This window comes from Pseudonaja textilis, chromosome 1, assembly GCF_049901715.1.
Source record: "Pseudonaja textilis isolate UNSWEBS1 chromosome 1, rPseTex1.2, whole genome shotgun sequence".
Lineage (NCBI taxonomy): Eukaryota > Metazoa > Chordata > Lepidosauria > Squamata > Elapidae > Pseudonaja > Pseudonaja textilis.
Window position 1 is genome coordinate 315,816,886 of NC_141990.1, and position 22,373 is coordinate 315,839,258.

General features: G+C 39.6%; 1 protein-coding gene across 1 annotated transcript in view; it reads right to left on the minus strand.

Annotated features, from left to right (window-relative positions):
* Positions 1-22,373, minus strand: part of LOC148128328 (vomeronasal type-2 receptor 26-like) — a 343,174-nt gene that overhangs the window by 274,690 nt on the left and 46,111 nt on the right. The window lies entirely within an intron of this gene.

Genomic DNA, 22,373 nt, shown 5'->3' on the forward strand with positions numbered 1-22,373 from the left:
CTCCACCAAGAGAATCCTCTAGCTTTTCAGACATAAATTAATCTTCTCAAAATTCTCACCATGTTCTGATAGAAGCCATAACCGTAGCTCTAACCAAATACTCCTATTTCTAAAGATCACATTTATTTCAGATTCTTCCCTATTTGGGCAATGTGCAGTTCAACAACAGTGCTGGAGATGAAGTCTCCTTCTCAGAAGATGGACTGAGATCTTCTCGTTATGACCTTCTCAATTGGCTTTTCCTACCCAATCAATCTTTTGTCCCCATGAAAGTTGGGCAAGTGAATCCTGAGGCTCCCCCAGGCCAGGATTTCACCATTAAGTCTGATGGAATTTTCTGGGCCACAAAGGTGAGCTGTAAGGAAATGTTGTCAATTCGGGGAAAGATTCATTCTCTTCCTGGAATGCAGAAAATCCTTCTAACTCAATTGAATCAGAAATCATGGAAGTCCTTTCGTGACAAAGCTTCTTTTCATGTAACACATCTGAGGTCTGATTTGTGTCATTCTACAAAGGGAACAATTTGTGTTTGAAACATAGAATTGAATTACAGCAAAAAACAATGATTTCCATGGAACATTTCTGCTCATTTGCAACCTTAAAGTTTTTTCTTTTTGAAATGCTGTAGTTCAGTCATAAGCCTTCCTTTACAGGATGAAACCCCAGTTCCAATCTCCAGCATCTGTTCGTTGATTGGGAGTTTCACTGGCCTGCATCCCCCTAGCAGCTGTTCCTGGTTTTTGATAGACAATGGTAAACGATTTGTTTAGAAGAGATTCCGAACATAGAAATAGGAATGTGGGAACCAATTAAATAATTCATTGGTATTTCCCTTTCAGTCCATCCCCTTTGCCAGGTGTGGCAGGAAGAGGTGCCAGGCAGGAGAAAGGAGAAGAGTTCCTGAGGGCAAGCAAGTTTGCTGCTACCAGTGTGACGCTTGTCCAGAAGGGACCTTTTCTAATCAGACAGGTAGACCAGACTTTAAACCTTAATCCTCCAGAATCAAAGGAAGACATTCATTAAATGGATCTATTTTGTTCTTGTTGTCATTTGTGATGATATTGATGTCCATTCATAGTGCCCTACCACAGAGGGCACTTTTCCTAATCCTCAGCAATTGCTTGGAGGATAGATTGAGGGCAGAATTTGTGAATCCCCAACATGCATTTCGACTCTAACATCCAATTAGGAAAACCAACTTCCAATCTTTTACTGAGGAAGTGGGGAGTGTGGTCCAAAGCTTTAATTTTTTATCGTTTAGTGCATGCTTCTTCCACCAGCTCTATCAACTTCTCAGAAAATAGACCTGACAGAGAAAACGGAGATCCATCTATCTATATTTCTTCGATAGAGGAGGAGGGATCAAAAAAGTCTGAATGAACAGATTTGAAGTACAAAGCAGAGAAGTTAAGGCAGGGATAAATACACACAAACAAAATCCAGCATCCCTGGATAACAGATCTGTCATTCTTCTGTAGGTTCCAATATAAAGTGAGAGATAAAAGAGGCAGTAATCTCAACCTGAAAGCCTCATTATCCATGGAAGTGCACATTGAATGGATAGCTGGAATTGAACTAATCCTCTTCACTGGTTAATCAGTATCATCATAAATGAAGGATATGCTCTTTTAGGTGCCCCATAAATTGCACAGTGGGTTCTTTATTTAATCCCTTTGTAGGTAAGTCAATAGCAGAAAGGAAATATGCATATCAAAAGACAAAGAATTTTGATTTCAGATGCAGTTCATTGTGAATCCTGCCCAGAAGACCAATTTCCCAACAAGAACAAGGACCAATGCATTGCCAAGAAGATCCACTTCCTTGCTTACCAAGATACCCTGGGATACATATTAGTTTTTCTTGCTCTTTTTCTATCTGGGATCACTTCTGCAGTTCTGCTGATTTTCTATAAACATCATGACACACCGATTGTCAAAGCCAACAACCGAGGTCTCAGCTACATCCTCCTAGTCTCCCTTCTGCTCTGCTTCCTCTGCTCCTTCCTCTTCATTGGTCAACCAGGGAAGCTCACCTGTCTCTTCCAACAATCTGCCTTTGCCATTCTCTTTTCTCTTGCAGTTTCCTCTGTGTTGGCAAAGACTGTCATGGTGGTTCTGGCCTTCATGGCCACCAAGCCAGGGAATAAAACAAGGAAACTCTTAGGAAAATCACTGTCCAACTCCATTATCATAGCCTGTCCCCTGGTCCAAGCCCTTCTTTGTGCCACTTGGCTTGGATCCTCTCCCCCATTTCTTAATTTGGACTTCCACTCCTTGTTTGGAGAGATCATCTTGGAATGTAAACAAGGCTCAACTGTAATGTTTTATGCTGTCCTCTCTTACCTAGGACTTTTGGTCCTTGTCAGTTTCACAGTGGCATTTCTAGCTAGGAAATTGCCTGATAGTTTTAATGAGGCCAAGTTCATTACTTTTAGCATGCTGGTCTTTTGCAGCGTTTGGATCTCCTTCCTCCCTACCTACCTGAGTACCAAAGGGAAGTCTATGGTAGCTGTGGAGATCTTCTCCATCTTCGCTTCTGGGGCTGGTCTGTTGGTTTGTATCTTTCTCCCCAAATGCTATGTTATAATACTGAGGCCCCATCTTAATTGTAAAGAAAATATAGTAAGAAACAAGAATTTCTAATTAATGCTAGGATTAGCCTCATTTCTATTTATCCTTGTGGCATATTTAAAATGTGATAATATTTTTAATAAATGACGTCGTGAAGGAGGAATTTGTCCATAAAAGAATTCCTTATTAAATTCTGCAACTGCTTACAATATTCCTGTGATCAGTATTTTGTTTTACATGTTTTCAAAGTGTCCTTAACGAGGTCCAATGCCCTGTATGTATGGAAAACTTGTTATTAAAGATGTGTTTCTTATTTCAGATATTTCTAAGCTTATATGGCAAAGGAAAAAACCAAGAATTCCATACAAATTAGGACAAGATGCTAAGGAAATGGGGGTGGGTGGGTTTACCAGACCTGAAATTGTATTTTGAGCCATATTGTCTGGCCTGGTTAAAACCTCCTGAATAAGAGACTACCTGAATTAGAGGGCCACGAAATAAGGTTTGGATGGCACAGTTATTTATGGTATGAATATAGTTAAAGATGATTTTCATAATCACTTTGCTAGAAGTGCAATACTAAGAGTTTGGAATAAATATAAAAGAAAGTTCTGTACAAAGTTGCCTCTTTGGATGTCCCCACCCACTCAAGGAGATTTTTTTTTTTAAAAAAAAGAATTGGTAGTGAAGCCAGACAGATGGACGTACGGTAACATATTATGTTTCAACTCTGGTGACGTTACATTAAAGTTGAGGGAAGAATTTGAATTAGAGAGTTATGCTTGACATTGCTTTACATATCAACAACTGAAAGAACGATTTAAATTGGATAAAAAAGAGTTGTGGGTTTGATTTTACTAAAAATGAAATAGTAATCTTACTGCATGGTAGCGATGATGGGTTTTCTGCTAAAATAAAGCAAGATCATACAAACATGTGAAAACAAATCAGGAACCCCTTAACTGTGGAGTCTGTCTGGCAAGAACAAATAATTCTCATCCACAGGAAGTATGCATGCATAAATCTTGTAACAATCCTGGCTAATTAGACAGCTGATAAAAGTAACATGAGTTAGACAACTGGGAGACCTCAGCTAATAGTTAGGAATAGAGATGGCCTGCAGCAAATCAAATGTGTATTAGATAACTGCTAGGCCAGTCATTAGCTAAGACTTGGGAATAGGGATAGCTAGAGACCAATAGAACAATTTTTATTTTATTTTATTTGATTTGTCAATTGTTTACAAGATAATAAGTATAAGTGTATACATAGTTATGAATACATAAAATGGGTACATATAAGAAAAATAAAAGAAACAATAGGACAGGGACTGTAGGCATGTTGGTGCGCTTATGCACGCCCCCTAGAGACCTCTTAGGAAAGGGGTGAGGTCAAATTTTAGAATTATTACTAAAATGTTAATTAGATGGTATTTCTTATTATCTCACTTTGCCCCACCTCTCCTTTAGTGAAAATGTATAAAAGTTACTCTATCCTTTGTTCTTGGCTCTTGGCATTTTGACCAGGAGCCCCTTTCTTTGAATAAAAAGCAATCTAATAAAAATCAATCAGAAAAACTTGCACCTTGTGTCTGGCATCCATCATTGGCTTCAGCACCAGACTCAGAGCCAAATTGGGGAGAACAGGGTCAATATTCCTAAGATTTATAAAATGTTATTGAAATTGAATTTGGAAAGGGAACATGTAAAACATTCTGTGATTCACTGAACAAGGAATTTTCAATATAATGTGATGCTTGAACAATGGAAAAATATGTGGTTGAAAGCTTTTATATTTACACTAAACTACAATTTAAAAGAAAACTTTTATAAAATAATGTATCACTGGTATTTAACACTGGATAAGGGTATTTCAAATGAATTTTGGAAGTTCCAAAGAAAGAAGGAACTTTTTACCATTAATGGTGGACATGTGATAGAGCAAAGCAAATGGTGGACATGTGATAAAGCAAAGGAGTAAAGATATTATAATACAGAAAATTCTTAAAACAAAAATAAAAATGAAACCAGAAACTTTTCTTTTGGGTTTTAAACTTGGAGAAAAAATTTGGAACTTTTATCTTATATATGTTGACACACAAAAATGGAAGGACACTTTGATTCCCATTATATGAATGGCTAGAGAAGCTGATGAAGATGGCAGAAATGGTTAAATTGACCATTTTGGTTAAAGCAGAGAATATAAGTACTTGGTTTGCACATGGAGACCGCTTGTGAACTTTGTGCTTAAAGTGGAAAAAAATGAAAAGTTGACTTTGGGTTTTACCGATTAGGCTGATTGTTTTCTAGAAATGGCTAGTTTATATTATTATAAGAAAACAAATAATTGTAGTTTAATGTTAATGCTTTTTTTTACTGAAACAGAGGGAGTTGGAAGTCATTGTTTTTTCTTTTCTTTTCCCCAATTTCTCCTCACTTTCCTCTCCCCCTTCTCCTCTTCTACTTTGTCTTTCTATGTACTTTTGTGTTTTATCTTATAACCTAGTAAAAAATGTTAAACTGAAAAAAAAGTTGTGTTTATTATTTCAAGGAGGAAATTTTCTTATTTTTTTTCCTTATTTTATTTAGTTTATTTTTAAGGTATTGTTTTAAAGGATTGGGTTCAATATCAGTGTTTCTATACATACACAATGTATTTGTCTATGTATAGAAACTTGAGGTTTTATAAAATTTCTTTTTTTTTTTGAAATAGCCATGTTTAAATACTCCCACGCATCAAGATCTGCAGTGCTGCCTCACCAATGTGAGGCTCATAGTTTCCCTCAGAGGAATGAATGGGAACACATAGGACGTGCACACATAGGAGGTGGAGAGAGCATGGAAGCCAATGGTGTCTTGCAGGAGCTGCAACCTAATGGACCCCACTGGGGCTCTGCAGCCCATGCTTTGCAGGTGGGTCCAAGCACTGGGACTGCCAGGTCGGCCCTCCAAGCAGCAGGCAGAGATAGAAGCATGGTAGTGAGGCAGGTGATCAGGCCTGCCGAATGCACTGGGTGGCCGCCCACTCACCTGCCCACTCTGTCCCACCATCTGCTTTTTCTTGCCCATGGCCATCTTAGCTGGAACAGGGAAGTGGCTGTGTGGCCCCCTTGCAGGCCAAATTTTATGCCACCCTTCATGTATCTGCTTCCACTTTTTACTATTGCTGCCACCACAGGGCTCAGCCAGTGCTGACCAAACCTCTTCCTCCAGCTCCATCAGACACATGGGGTGAGCCTCCCACCCACTGCCCCAACCGCAATGGCCCCACTTTATGGGAAAGGCAGGGTGACCCATCCCCGGGAGGCAGCCAGGACTCCCCTCCCCATTCTGCCTTGCCTGAGCCCAGCCCCAGAGCTGACCCACATGCCCTACACCAGTGTACCCCAGAACCCCACAGCCAGGCCACCTTCACCTCTCCTCCTGCCTCATCTTCAAGCAGGGGCACCAACAATAACAGTCCCTCCAGCAGGAGCCCTGCTGTCCCCCAACCCTCTCCCCAACCCAGGATGCCCAGACTGGGCAAGGAGAGTGATCCAGCAGCAGCAGTCAGGAGGAGGAGGAGGAGGAGGCAAATGGGCCCAGTCATCCCCTCAAGGAAGTGGGGTTGGGCTGTGGAGTCCGTTGACACCCTTTGTGGCCTGAGAAGGTCATTGAGGCTCCTCCAGTGGATCAGCTGGTCCCACCCCACAACATGAGGGACCACATCCACCCTGGCCATGCTCACCCAGACACCCATGCTCCCCCGGTTCCCCTGTGGGCAACAACAATCATAATCTGGCCCTCAATGAAATGGAGTTTGACAGCCCTGCTTTAGCTCATGTTGAGTCAGATTCATCCCTCATGTTCCTTCAGTAGAGATCAAGAGGATTGCATCCCATCCAAGGCCTCAGTAGCTTTCCTATTCCAGGAAGTGGCTGAGGCCTCAGAAGGACCATGCAGCAGAGTCTGGGGTATAATCCCCAGTTCCCTTTGGAACCCAATCAGTCACTAAGAGTGGATGGGCCTCCCTGCATTGAGGGGCAGCATAAAAGTCACCAGGCCATGATCTGGTCAGGACAAAAGGGACCAGGGTAGCTCCTCCTCAGATCACATTGGAAGTGGTCTGTTTTGAGTTGAGCCAAGAAGGATCGAGGCCATGTTGAAATGCCTCTAAGGCCTGTGCGAGGGATGGCAAATGGACATTGCTCAAGAGCATAAGTCTGGAGAACCCCAGAGTCAATTATGAAATGCCCTCCAGAAGCTCAGACACGGAGGTTGCCATGCAGCAAGAAAGTTTGTTTGTTTGTTTATTTATTTATTGGTCAAACATGTAGAAGATAAAAAGTATAAGTGTGAACATAACCAAGAAGAAAGGAAATAAATATAGATAAATGGGGACAGTAAGACAGGAACAGTAGATACGCTAGTGCGCTTATGCATGCCCTCTTTAAGGACCTCTTAGGAATACTGATGCAGCACAATAGAAACGATCCCAACTGGTCCTGTGAATGAATCTTCAAGAAAAGAATTTCAGACCTGGAAATTTGGAGAACAGCACCACAAAAGTCCAAAAGAAACACCCAGATGACAATTCCTACCCTTCAGCTGCAGCAACAGAAATTTGCAAGTCCTACAAAAAAAATTGCAGTTAATATCCTGAGATTCTTCCTCAAATTCCATTTCAGCCTTGTGCTACCATTCCAAAAAAGCACTCATGTTATCTGACCAAACTAGGGCATAAGTCAAAATCAATCTTGTGTGCAGGGGTCATTTCCATGCAGGTCAACTACACAACTTCTACCATGACTCCATCTGCTCTGTGAATTAGAAGAAGGGACTCAAACTTCTTTTCCATTTTGTTGCATGAAGAGAAGCTGTTGCCAAGGGGATAGGACAGTGGTTTTTCCCTGCAATTATCAGAACAACAGGCATTCTTCATGTATTCCCTGTGGATTTCTAGACACAAAGATCTTCCAGGATAAAACTTACTTTAAAAAATACACCTGAGTTCACAAGCTGGCGGACAGAATGTGACACCTTAGTCTGTCTTGAAAAGAGCTCCCTCCTGGGTCTGAAGAGACTCATATGCCTTTGTTTCCTCTATGGTCATGGCCCAAACACAGATAAAGAGGAAGCATAGTTGCTAAAAATTTGCCCTGGGGACATCCAGGTGGCACAGGTGGTGTCTGATCTGCTAAAGTTCCAGTGAGATTTCAGGAGCAACCTTCAAATCAGTCTATGCATAAACCTTGGCTTTTGTTTTAAGAGAGAAGGTGATAAGAATGACCAGACTGGAGTGATGCTACTGTTGATGCTGTTGCTCTTCTTGCTCCTGGCTCCATCTACAACAAAGAGGCTCCAAACCATTTGTGTGTTCAGGGATTATGTCCACTTAAGGAAAACCAATTATAGGCATGGTGATCTCATTATTGGTGGGAATTTTCCCCTGGGAACCATTGTAAAGTCTCCTGTCCTAGACTTTAATACATTGATTCATCATCTACATAATACGTAAGTTTCAGCTGGAGGGGTAACATGCAGGGTTTTTTTTTGTTTCAAAATTAGGGACTTTTTTCATAAATGCTTCTTTTAATATTTGCATCGTCCTAGTGTAGTACACATTTTGTGCTTTTCTCAATAAATTAGCAAGCTGTTAAAATGGGCTGGAATTCTCAAAATCTTCATCAGGAAGATGATGCCCCCCAACATCACCCTTGGCTTCCACATCTATGGCCATTTCCAGAGGGAGAGATATATTTTCTGAAACAGCTTCTCCATGCTCACCTCACGAGGCCAAGTGGTTCCAGGTTATAAATGTGATATTCAGAACACTCTGCTCTCTGTCATTGGTGGTCTCATTGCGAAGTCCTCAAAGCGGATGGCCTCCATCTTCAGCATCTTTAAGGTCCCACAGGTAAGAGAACTTTCTTTCTTTCTTTTTTTCTAGTGTTTGATGATGTTTTGTCTTTTTTGTTTCTTGTTAAAATTAATAAAATTTGTTTCCAAAAAAAAAAAGCACACAGAAAAGCCAAAGATGAACCTAAAAGTAGTTTTTTTGTTGGGGTGGGGGATATAATGAATTTGTGGTTCTTATTTTATTCTTTATTAAAGGGTAACCATCATTTTAGTGCCACTTACTCTCTATATTAGGGTGTTGGTTTCTTCTCCTTTCTTCCGATGTACTTGTACCAATAAAAATGGAAAAAAAGGGAAGAAGATTAATCCTGATTAAGTCTGACTGCCCAAGAATCTGCCCAGTTACATTTTTGAAAGGAGCATGAAAGGAGAAAGTTACAATATCTACAATGCTGGTTATGCTCTGGCACATGCTTTGCATGCAATGTATGGATCCAGAGTTCAAACAAGCATCATGAGGCTTGGAAAGAGGACCTCAAATGTCCAGTCATGGCAGGTAATTCCTGAAGTTTTTGACTCAGTCCACAGATGCTTGGAACGGAAATTCCCCATATGAATGTTTCACTTCCTGATTAAATGCCCGCAAGCTCCCATACCAATTCATCAGAGACCCCATCTGAGATGCTTCCCAGTAGATCAAACATTGTCCCTACATTCTGCAGCCTTTCACAACAAGCTTGAGAAAATCAGTGGAATTTTCAATGGCTCTGATAGAAATTACTTATTTATTTCAAACATTCATTTCTCAGTTAACAAGATCTTGGGGCAAAGGAACTATTGGAAAATATTACAAGTGTTACAAGAGGAAAAGCCTAAAATTAAATTTAGATTGTGGAATTCAAATTCTTCTATTTTGATCAAATTGGAGTTGGAAAGCACATCTAGCGAAAAAGGGGAAACTTTTAGTTTCAGAGTTAAATACACCTGATTCCTCAGTTCACCAATAGGAGATGGAACTATTTTCTCAAATATAAACCCATCTTCTCAAGATGGCCATTATGTGATGGTAGAAGCTATGACATCTCATTTGTGGCTCTAGCCCAAACACTCCAATATCTGAAGGTCTCTTTTATTTCAGATTCTCTCCTATTTGAGGAACATGCAGTTCAATAGCAGTGCTGGAGATGAAGTCACCTTCTCAGAAGATGGACTGGGATCTGCTCGTTATGATCTTCTCAACTGGGTTCTCTTCCCCAATCCATCTTTTGTCCCCATCAAGGTTGGGTAAGTAAATCCTGAGGCTCCTACAAGCCAGGATTTCACCATTAAATCTGATGGAATCATCTGGGCTACAAAGGTGGGCTTCAAAGAAATGTCACAAGTACAAAGAAAGATGCATTCTCTTTTGATTGTGGCAATCCTGCCCAGCAGAGAAAGCTGCAGCTTATTCCAAGATTCTAGGTCTTTCTTAATTTGCTGTAATAGTTTATCATAATTATTCTCTTTGAGCGATTTACTATGTGGTGTTTACCATATGCCTAAATATTTGACCTTTTTTGTTGCCTGTATTCCCATGGTTTTTTCTAATTCTTTCCTCTGATTCTCTGTTAGATTTTTAGTCCGTAATTTTGTCTTATTTCTATTAATCTTTAATCCTGCTACTGAACCAAATTGTTCTAGTTCTTTTATTAGATTATGTCCTTTTTCCATGGGTTCCTCTAGGAAGAAAACCATATCATCTGCAAACGCCTGTAGTTTATATTTCTCTGCTTTGACCCTAACTCCTTGGATTTCAGAGTTTTGTCTTATCCGCGTTAACAGTGATTCTAAAGCAAGTATAAATAGGAGGGGTGAGAGGGGGCAACCCTGTCTAACGCCCTTTTCAATGTTTAATGGGCCTATTTGTTCACCATTAATTAGTATTTTAGAATTCGAGATGGCGGCGACCAACTAGGAAGGTGAAGCTCTCGCTCCTGGAGCACTATCTCCCTATAAAGCCACCACCTGAACCAGAAATCACTTTTAAAGCTGCTGCTTGCACCAGTAACTGTGAGTAAACCTGATCCCCAAAAACAAGCCCAAAAATGCTGGATTCTGAAGCCGTGGAGCCCTAATAATGCTAGCAAAGCTCCTGCTAATTGATCCAGAGCCCTCCTCTCCTTCCCCAGAGAAGTGAAACTCTTTCCATCGAGCTCCACACTGGTGGAGCTCTTGAACTGGATCACTTGGAGCCTGAGGAGTGCAAACAACGTACCTTCATTTAAATCCCTCACACAGCTGATAGAAGTATCTTCCATGCCAGACAATGTGTTTCCATTAATATCCCCCACACAATTTCCCTTGAGCCACATCGGACAGCTGGCAGGGAGAAACAAGGAGGGAGGAGAAAGCCCTGAGGCTCTTAGGAGCCAAAAGTTACCCTGGACAGCAGAGGAATGCTTTGGTTGTTGAGAGGAGAGGACAGTCTCCTTGACTGATCTGAAGAAAACCCCTCCATCCGAACTAAAAAGAGAATTGCCTGCATAGCTAAATCAAAACCAGTAAGTCAGCTAAGACAGAAGTGAAAAAGAAAGAAAAGATCTTGTAACAGCGTGCTTAGTCTTGGTTAGAATCACTCAAATTTCTGCAGTGGAATTTTCCTTGGAAAGTGGGACTCAAAGGAGGAAAATAACTGTGATTAACGATCTGGAGTGACTGTCAGATTTAGTTAAAAAAAAAGGTATTGCAACTAGAAATAACTTTAAAAGTAAAGGACAGATTGGATTAGTTAACCCAAATTTCTGGACTGTATTTTAGTACTACTCAACTTGAAGAACTTTAGGAAACTATTGCAAAACAATCTTATTCAGAGACATATTGATTGTAGTTAAAGTGTTTTAATTCAGTGAGTTTTGCTCTCTTTCAAAAACCCAGCGTGCTTTGAACATCCTGTTACAGCCTTTTGTTTACAGAGCAATAACAGCAGCAATCAGAGCAATAAATTCCTCTTACCCAGTCTATCACAGCTGCTAGAAAAACAAACAACCCTTTCCTTAAAGACTCTCAATACTACCTCATTACTTTAATCAAACACCCATTAATTCATTACCTCAAAACTTACAACTTTTCTACCTCATCACCTACATCAATTATTAGTTAGTCAATTTCTATAAAATATTGTATTAATGGTTTAATTGATTTATTGTATTAATTGATTATTGTGATTAGAGTGTTTAGTGCAAAGAGTGTGATTACTGACTGGTTTAAAAGATCAAGATTCATGTAATTTAATTGATTAGTAAAATCAGTGATTTAGTGAATTTAATTGAACAGTGTGACTAATGATTAGTGTAATTAATTGATTAGGTTGATTGTTGCTTAGGAAATTATCTGACTAGAGAGATTACTGCAATTGATTGATTGGTGTGATATTGGCTATATTGATTACCCAAAATTGTTCCATTAATTAATTCAATCAACGTACTATCTTAACAAACCTACCATGCCAAGAAAAAAATCCAATGCCAAACCACAACCTAAAGAGAAATTAATCCCCAACAATGAACCACAAGACTCCTGCACATGCCTTAAATGCTACAAAACTCTAAAGGATAATGAAAACTCCATCAAATGTTCTCTGTGTAACAAATACGCTCATCATGACTGCTTGGGATTACCCAAGCAAATGATTCAATATCTAGAATCATCCAATAAGTTTCCATATCTCTGAAAATCATGCAGACCCAAACTGGATCTGTTGGAAAGAGTCAATACCATTGAAACATGATTAACATCCCTTGACACCATAGTAGCATCCCTGGACGCCTTAAAAGAAAGATTATCCAACCTCGAAAAAAAAGACACAACGCAAAAACCTGAACATCCAATAGCTACAAACTACATCTCTACTCAACAACCACAACCCAATCCACAACCCAATCCACAAAAAAACATAACCCAGACAAATATTGATATCCCAATCCTCATCAGAGAAGCTATTGAGCATGAACGGAAACGTCCAAATGCCATCTTATTTGGTCTAGAGGGCATCAATGATAATGATGACATCACAACTGTCCAAAACATCATCAGTGATTATCAAGCATCAACCATCTCCCCTGATGAAATACTTGACATTTCCCGCATTGGCCGAGAACTCAAAAACAGAGATGGCTCTGTGACCCCACGCTTCTGCAGGGTCATTTGCAAAAATGAATCAAGCAAACGCAAATTCATTTACACTATAAATTCACTCACCAAAACAAACACCAACCATAAGAACCTCCATTGTCACCCTGACCTAACCATACAGCAACGTGCCCACTCCCGTGTACTCCGCACTGAACTCAAAAAACGTCTCGACAATGGAGAGAAGGACCTGTACATTGACTACCATGCTGACTGTATCAAAAGTAAGTCACACATCCCGCAACTCAGCTTTAACCTTCAACCACAACCCTACCTCAACCAATCCACCATCACCCAAGATTAGGCACGCACGCCCTTAACTACCTCAATTCCAACTACTGCTGGCCTTAAATGCAAGCTACTCAATGCAAGAAGCCTTGTAAATAAAATACATGAATTTTTCCTCCTACTAAATATGGCTAAATTCAACATTATATTTGTCTGTGAAACATGGCTCAACGCATCTCTCCCTGACTCCATTACCACAGTAAGAGACTATCATGTTTACCGATCAGATCGTGAAATTCGTAGAGGTGGTGGTGTTGCTATCTTCTATAAAAAGTCCTTACATCTAAAAAATATCCAAGTTACCCAGGAGCTTGCTCTTCCTGAGACCATTATCTGTGAACTATCCTTAAATATCACAATTCGATTCTTACTATGTTACAGAGCACCTGATTATGACATCGAACATGTAAACAAGCTAAATACACTACTAACATGGGCAGCATCCTGCCCATACCCTTTTATCTTTCTTGGTGATTTCAATCTGCCTCATATTGACTGGACCCTAAATGAATGTACAACTGAAACCATACATGCAACCTTTTACAATGCTGTTACAAATCTGGGACTGGAACAGCTAGTAACCAACAACACTAGACTAAACAACTGCCTCAATCTCATCTTCTACAATAGTTTGAATTTAACTTATGGAATACAAACTAAAAAACCTTTTTCCAGCAGTGACCACAATATGATTGACTTTTGTCTCAACATACGTCCACACAAAAACCACCACAATGATGTGATCCCCAATTATAATTTCAAAAAAGGCAACTATGATCTTATAAACAATGATCTCTCATCCCTTGATTGGCAATCTCTATTCACTGGATGCAATACTGTTGAAAACCATTACAACATATTTTTACTTGAAGTCAAAAGAATCATCAAACTATATGTACCAACAACAACTCCCAAAACAAAACAAAAAAACAGATTGCCCATAACAATAAGGAAACTACAATCCAAAAAGAGATCACTCTGGTGGAAAAACAAATCTGGTCACGTTGCCAATTTCAAAAGCCGATACAAAAATTTATGCCACCAAATAAAGACCGAATGCACCAATTATCACATTAAACAAGAGGAAAACCTTCTAAGCACCAATTCCACCAGTGCTTTTTACAATTTTGTAAACAACAAACTAAAAGATTCAAGGTCCATCCCACCCCTGATAGGATCTAATGGTAAAGACTGCAACGACGACACCATTAAAGCCAACATCCTTAACACATTTTTTGGCTCAGTATTTGTAAACAGCAATGGATCATGCCCAGTATTTCCTAGCTGAACCACAGATAACTACAATGATCTAATACATATCGATTTTACAGAAGACAATGTTGAAAAAGCACTACGCAATCTAAAACCATCTCTATCTATTGGACTGGATGGAATATGTGCCTATTTCTTAAAAAAGCTATCCACTGCCATAGCCAAACCTCTAAGCATAATCTTTGAAAAAGCTTTCAGGACCAGTTCCTTGCCTAACCTATGGTCACAAGCCACAGTCATCCCCATCTTCAAAAAGGGAGACCCTTGCCTAGTTGAAAATTACAGACCAATCTCCTTATGCTGCATCACCTGTAAAGTCATGGAATCAATTATTAACCAATCCATCATCCTCCACTTAGAGACAAACAACCTACTCTCCAATAAACAATTTGGTTTCAGAAAAAAAACTATCCTGTAATCTGCAACTCTTACACTGCAAAAACATATGGACTACACAACTTGATCAGGGCAAAACAATAGATGCAATCTACATAGACTTCTGTAAAGCCTTTGATTCAGTGGTACATGACAAACTACTCCTAAAAATAAAATCCTATGGTATCTCTGGACAACTGCATAACTGGATAGAAGCATTCCTGTCAAACAGACAACAAATGGTCAAAATTGGGAGCATCCTATCAAATTCTGTACCTGTCAATAGTGGTGTCCCCCAAGGCAGTGTTCTAGGACCAACTCTCTTCATACTCTACATAAATGACCTCTGTGATCATATTAAGAGCAACTGCGTTCTTTTCGCTGATGATGTAAAGCTGTTCAATACCACAGACAATACTGCTACCCTTCAAAAAGATCTTGACTGTGTATCAGAATGGTCAAACAAATGGCAACTACAAATCTCAACAAATAAATGCTCTGTCTTACATATTGGCAAAAAAAATCCGAAAATAAAATACAAGCTGAATAGTCAAGATCTTGTTGATGATCCAAGCTCTGTAAAGGACCTTGGAATACTCACCTCTAATGATCTAAGTGCTAGAGCCCACTGTAATTACATAGCCAAAAAGGCCTTAAGAGTTGTTAACCTAATCTTACGTAGCTTTTTCTCTGGTAATATCACACTACTAACTAGAGGATACAAAACATCTGCTAGACCAATACTCGAATACAACTCATCAGTCTGGAACCCACATTACATATCTGATATTAGCACAATTGAGAAAGTCCAGAAATATTTCACAAGAAGAGTTCTCCACTCCTCTACTCGTTGTAGAATACCTTATGCCACCAGACTTGAAATTCTAGAACTAGAAAACCTTGAATTACGCCGTCTTCAGTCTGATTTAAGCATGGTATATAAAATCATACATTGCAATGTCCTACCTGTCAATTAATACTTCAGCTTCAACCATAACAACACAAGAGCACACAACAGATACAAACTCAAGGTTAACCGCACCAAGCTTGATTGCAGGAAATACGACTTCAGCAACAGAGTGGTCAATCTCTGGAATACTCTACCCGACTCTGTAGTTTCTTCCCCAAACCCCAAAAACTTTAACCTTAGACTGTCTTCTATTGACCTCACCCCTTTTCTAAGAGGTCTGTAGGGAGCGTGCATAAGCACACCAACCTGCCTACCGTCCCTGTCCTATTGTTACCTTTATTTTTCTTTTATTTTTCTTATATGTACCCATTTCATGTATTCATAACTATGTATACACTTATACTTATTATCTTGTAAACAATTGACAAATAAAATAAAATAAATAAAATAAATAGTATATTGGCCTGTTGGGTATTGTAAATTATTGTGATAATTTTCTCGAATTTAGTGCCCAGACTCATGTTATAGATTTTTTGTATTAAAAAGTGCCAATGTAGATTATCAAATTATCAAATTATCATCACGTGGTGGTCTTGTAAAACTACCCAAAAACTTTGGCAAAAAAATCAGTAAATGGTTGGAGGAGATGACTAAAGAACAAATAGACTGTAAACCAGAGTTCTTCCTGCTAGGGATCTCTGATAGATATTTATCCAAAAAAAAAACAAAAAATACGTAATAATCCATATTCTAACCGCAGCTAGATTAGCGTTTGCTCAATGCTGGAAATTACCTCGTAACACCTTCAGAGCAAATGATTATTCAGAAAATTTGTGAGTGTGCTGAAATGGATAAATTAACGATAGCATTAAAAAACAAAGAGTCCTCAACATTTTACGACAACTGGGACTCATGGTATAATTGGCTTACACAGAGACAAATTATGTAAATGATAAAAAGTAACTTAAACATAATGGAAAAGAGGAGTAGATTGGATATGATGAAGAGTAATGATCCTTACAGACTGTCACAAAAAGATATCATTCATTTTTAATTGTATTTCTACCCTATTCTCCCTCCTCTTCCCTTCCCTTCTCTCCCTCTATATCCTTTCTCTTTCCCCCAACCAGCTTTTATCCAGTGTGCTAGGCCGGGTGTTTTCCTTCTTTCCCCCTACCCATCTTTCTTTCTACTTTGTAAATGTATTGTCGATGTGTTTTTAAATTGTAAATTTAATAAAATCTATTTAAAAAAGAAAAAAGAAAGATGCATTCTCTTACTGAGATGCAGAACAACTTTCTAACGTGAGCAATAATCAAGGCAGAAATTAGGGCAGTCATTGGATGAAAAATCTGCTTTGCCCATTTGAGGTTTGATTTGTGTCATTCCACAAAGGGTTAGGCTTGGGAACATTGTCTCCTTGAAATACAGGATGCAAATACAGGAAGCAACAGTGATTTCCATGGACCATTTCCATTCAGTTGTAACCTCACAGTTGTTTCTTTTAGAAACATTGTCATCCTTCCTCTGCAGGCTGAGATTTCAGATCCAATCTCCCACATTTATGGGTGTGTCAGAAATGTCCCAGGCATGATTACCTCATGATTGTTCTTGATTTCTGATTGACAGTGGCAATATATTTCTTTAGAAGAGATTCTGAATGTACATGTAGGAATAGGGAAAGGAAATAGGAATGGGGGAAAGAATGAATGCAGCTTAGGTCATTTCAAATATTTCTGTTTTCTGTTTCAGAAGGTGCCCTTTGCCAGGTGTGGCATGAAGGGGTGCCATGCAGGAGAGAGGAGGACAGTTCCAGAGGGAGAAAAGGTTTGCTGCTACTAGTGTGGTGCTTGTCCAGAAGGGACCATTTCAAACAAGACAGGTTGACAAGACTTCAAATGTCAATCTTTTAAGATCAAAGAAAACATTCATTAAGTCATTTTTCGTTATTGTCATTTTTTATGAGATAGACATGAAATCCTATCTTCTAGCAAAACCTTTCAGTTTACCAATCTAAACTGCCCTGGTCACAGAATCTTTCCCGATCCTCAGCACTTCATGGCAGGATAGCTGTAGGGCAGACTTTATGAATCTCCAACTTGGATTTCCACTCTAACAACAAATTGCAAAAACAGCCTTCCAATCTTTCCTGAGGAAGTTGGGTGTGCAGTCCAAGCTTTAATTTTTATTACACAGAATATGCTCCTTCCATCAGCACTATCAACCTCTGAGGAAATAGACCTGCCAGGGAGAAAGGACATTCATCTATCTATGTCAATTTGGTAGAGCAGGAGGGAGCAGAAAAATCTCTGAATGAACCGATTTGAGGTACAAAGTAGAGAATTTAAGGAAGGGATAATGTATTCACAAACAAAACACTAGCATTCCTGGATAATAGATCTATCAGTCTATTGTGGGTTCCATTATTAAATAGGAGAAATAACAGTCAGCTTACCCCAGATGGAAAGCCACTCATGGAAGGGCTCAGTGAATGGGTAGCTGGAACTGAATTCTTGTCTCAGGCTAATCTATCACCAGGATCATGGTAAATGATTTGCTCTTTCTCTGCCCCATAAATTGCACATGGGTTCTTTCATCACTCCTTCTATGAGTTGGTCACCTGCAGAAAGGAAACACATCTATCACCTTTGTGCAAGGGATAATGTACACTGCAGTTTGAATGGATAGCTGGAATTGAACAAATCCTCTTCACTGGTTAATCAGTATCATCATAAATGAAGGATATGCTCTTTTAGATGCCCCATAAATTGCACAGTGGGTTCTTTATTTAATCCCTTTGTAGGTAAGTCAATAGCAGAAAGGAAACATGCATATCAAAAGACAAAGACTTTTGATTTCAGATGCAGCTCACTTCGAACCTGCCCAGAAGACCAATTCCCAACAAGGACAAGGACTAATGCATTGCCAAGGAGATCCACTTCCTTACCTATCAAGACCCCCTGGGATATATTTTATTTTTTTCTTACTTTTTTCCTCTCAGTGATCACTATAGCAGTTCTGGCAATGTTTCTTAAACATTATGACACCTATTGTCAAGCCAACAACCAAGATCTCACCTACATCCTCCTGATCTCCCTTCTGCTCTGCTTCCTCTGCTCCTTCTTCTTCATTGGTGAACCAAGGAAGCTCACCTGTGTTTTCCAACAATCTGCTTTTGCCATTCTCTTTGCCCTTGCAGTTTCCTCTGTGTTGGCAAAAACTGTCATGGTGGTTCTGGCCTTCATGGCCACCAAGCCAGGGAACAAGACAAGGAAACTCAAGAAAACCTCTGTCCAACTCCATTGTCATAGCCTGTCCCCTGATCCAAGCAGTCCTTTGTGCCACCTGGCTGGGAAGCTCTCAGGTTTCCATTTCTTAGTTTGGACTTCCACTCCTTATTTGGAGAAATCATCTTGGAATGTAAGCAAGGCTCAGCTGTAATGTTTTACGGTCTCCTCTCCTACCTAGGACTTTTGGCCCTTGTCAGTTTCACAGTGATTGTCAGAAATTTGGAAGCTGAGTGTGATATTGGGGAGGAGAACCAGATCTTTATTGACCTCTCTGATTGCATATACCACAGCCAGGAACTGCTGGCACCTCTTCGGTATGAGTCTATCGTGAGAAAAATCATTGGAGAAATTTTCAGAAAAGGTCATGCTATTGGATTTGCCTTGCCTTTGTGTGTGTGTGTGTGTGTGTGTATGTGTGTGTATTGTTGGAGTCAGAAGTCCCAAGTTTCACTGGTTTGAGTCCTTAGATGTTTCTTAATGAAACTTGTATGACTTTGTGAGAAAGAAGAAAAGTGTCTCTTTTCACATCACAGGACATTTTATACCTTCTAAAGTCCTTTCCTTCTTCACTTTGCTGCGGTAGTTATAATCCTTCTCTTCTCTTTAAGCTTCTCACCATGACCTTCTATCCAAATTAATATTATAACCCAACTTCTTCACTATGCCAGCACAAATGCATTTCAACAAACCTCCATTCCAAACGATTACTCTGAGACAGACATATATCAAAGATACCTTTATTTGGATAGTAACTGGGACATCTGTGGAATCCCAAAATTGAAAATTCCGGGCATCCTTGCAAAAGTCAAAACTACAAATCCACCCCCGCCCCCCTTAGCCATCACCACATCACATGGTCCAATCACTTTCCATCCTAAAATAAGATTCCCATTTCATTATACCCCACACTCAGTGACCTTGAACCAAACAAAAGAATTTTATTTTGTCTAAGTAGATATACTCAAATGAATTCCTCCCTCCCACTTTCTCAGGCTCAGTTGTGGCAGCGTGGGGGCATCAAATCTCAATATGGCTTCCAAAGCTGACACATAATTTCTAAGCTCTTGTCCTGCTTTACTTTTGTTGTTTACTGAGGAAAACTTCTCTATAGAGAATTTTTACCTATTTTAAGAGTTTGGCGCTTTGCTGAGCAAAGAATAAAGATTTGGAGTACACTAGATACTAGAATAGGTATTTAAAAAAAAAAAAAAGACTCCCTGGATTTAAAACAAGAGTCTTCAAATGGGACAGCTTTAAGACTTGTGGACTTCAACTCCTAGAATTGTCATGTTAGTTCAGGAATTCTGGGAGATGAAGTCCTCAAATCTTAAACTTGCCAAGTTTGAAGACCTTTGATTTAAAACAAAGCAAACAAGTATCTACATCATATCCCTCCAAATGAGACTTACACACTTGGCACAAAAAACAAGAAGGGATCTTTTTTGAAATCTAGAACAACGGAAGGAGCAATGATTCCCAGGTGCACATTCCCACCAATAACGAGATCACCAGGCCTATACTAGGTTCCCTGTGATTGCAAATAATTCCTCAACACACATACAGTTTGCATCTTTTTATTAGCAATTGGAGGCAGGAACCAGAAGATCAACAGCAGTAGAAGAGGCAGCCTAGTCATTGTTGTCACCTTCCCTCCAAGATCACAAGTCAAGGTTTGTGCAGAAGTCAAATTGCAGGTAGCACTTGGAATCTCTCCAAAGTTTTGGCACAATAGACATTACCCTTGCTACCTGGGGGGCCTCAGGGCAAATTTATATCAACCATGTTTCCTCTTATCTGTGTTCAGGCTCTTATCTGTGTTTGGGCCAAAGAGAAAACTATGGCCAGCTGAGTCTCAGCAAACACAGGAATTTCTACTTGCAAGACAAGAGAAGATGACAGACATGTTCTTTCTCCACTGGGAGAACTAGGAGCGTATGTTTTATAACAGGTTTTATCTTGAAAGATTTGTGATGGTAGAAATCCACAGGGGATACATTAACAATGACTGTTCTGACATATTGTCCTGGCACTAGAAGGGGAAAAACATGTTTATATCTCTTGTTGCTAATTCACAGAGCATCTGGACTCAAGAGTCAAGGTGAAGCTGGGTGTTTTTAATGAAACTGAGCACTTGTGTCATAGTTTGCTCAGATAGAAAATGTGCTAATATGGCATGGTGGCACATGCTCAATAGTTGTAACCTAGCAGGTGTGAACCACCATATCAATGTTTGGATGGACTAACTGGTTTATTTATATAGCAGTTAAGGGACATGGTAGCTCAGTGGCTAAGACGCTGAGCTTGTTGATCAGAAAGGTCAGCAGTTCAGTGGTTCGAATCCCTAGCATTGAGTAATGGAGTGAACTACCATTATTTGTCCTAGCTTCTGCCAACCAGCAGTTCGAAAGCATGTAAAAAATGCAAGTAGAAAAATAGGGACCACTTTGGTGGGAAGGGAATAGCGTTCCTTGCACCTTCACCATGGAGTCATGCCAACCACATGACCACGGAGATGTCTTGGGCAGCACAGGCTCTTTGGCTTTGTAATGAAGATGAGCACTGCCCCCTAGAGCTGGAAATGACTAGCACATATGTGCGAGGGGAATCTTTACCTCTACATATTAAATTAGAAACTAATTTCTCCCATGCATCTTAAAATTAGAACATAGAATAACAGAGTTGGAAGGGAACTGGAATTCTTCTGGTACAATCCCCTGCTTGAGCAGAAGACCCAACACCATTTCAAGCAAATGGCTGTCAATTAAAAGCCTCCAGTGATGGAGCACCCACAACTTCTAAAGGCAAGCCATTCCACTGGTTAATTGTCCTCGCTGTTAGGAAATTCCTCCTTAGTTTTAGGTTGCTTCTCTCCTTGGTTAGATTCCACCCATTGTTTCTCATCTTGCTGCTTTGAAAAATAAGTTGACCCCCCCTCTTTTTTTGGCAGCCCCTCAAATATTGGAACAGTGCTTTCATGTCACTCCCAGCCCTTCTTTTCACAAGACTAGACATATCCAATTCCTGCAACCATTCTTCATATATTTTATCATTCAGTCCCCTAATCATCATTTTTGCTCTTTTCTGCACTCTTTCCAGAATCTCAGCATCTACAACATTCTACCAGTCACTAACTACTTCAGCTTCAACCACAACAATACAAGAGTGCACAACAGATACAAACTCCACAGAAACTGCTCCAAACTCGATTGCAGAAAGTAGGACTTCAGCAACAGAGTGGTCAATGCCTGGAATGCACTACCTGACTCTGTTGTTACATCCTCTCGCCCCCACTCCTTTATCCTTAAACTATCTACTATTGACCTCACCCCATTCCTAACACATCTGTAAGGGGCATGTATAAGTGCACAATCATGCCTACCATTTATTCATACCTATTTCCTGTATTCACACTCATGTTTATTCTTATACTTATTATCTTGTAAGTGATTGACAAATAAATAAATAAAATCTTGTTTATATTGTGGTGACCACAACTGAATGCAGTATTCCAAGTGTGGTCTTACTAAGGCTTTGTAAATGGTATTAACACTTCATGTGGTCTTGATTCTGTCCCTCTATTCATGCAGCCTAGGATTGAATTAGCCTTTTTGACTGCTGCTGCACACTATTTTCTCTTATTTAAGTGATTGTCCTCTACGGGGTG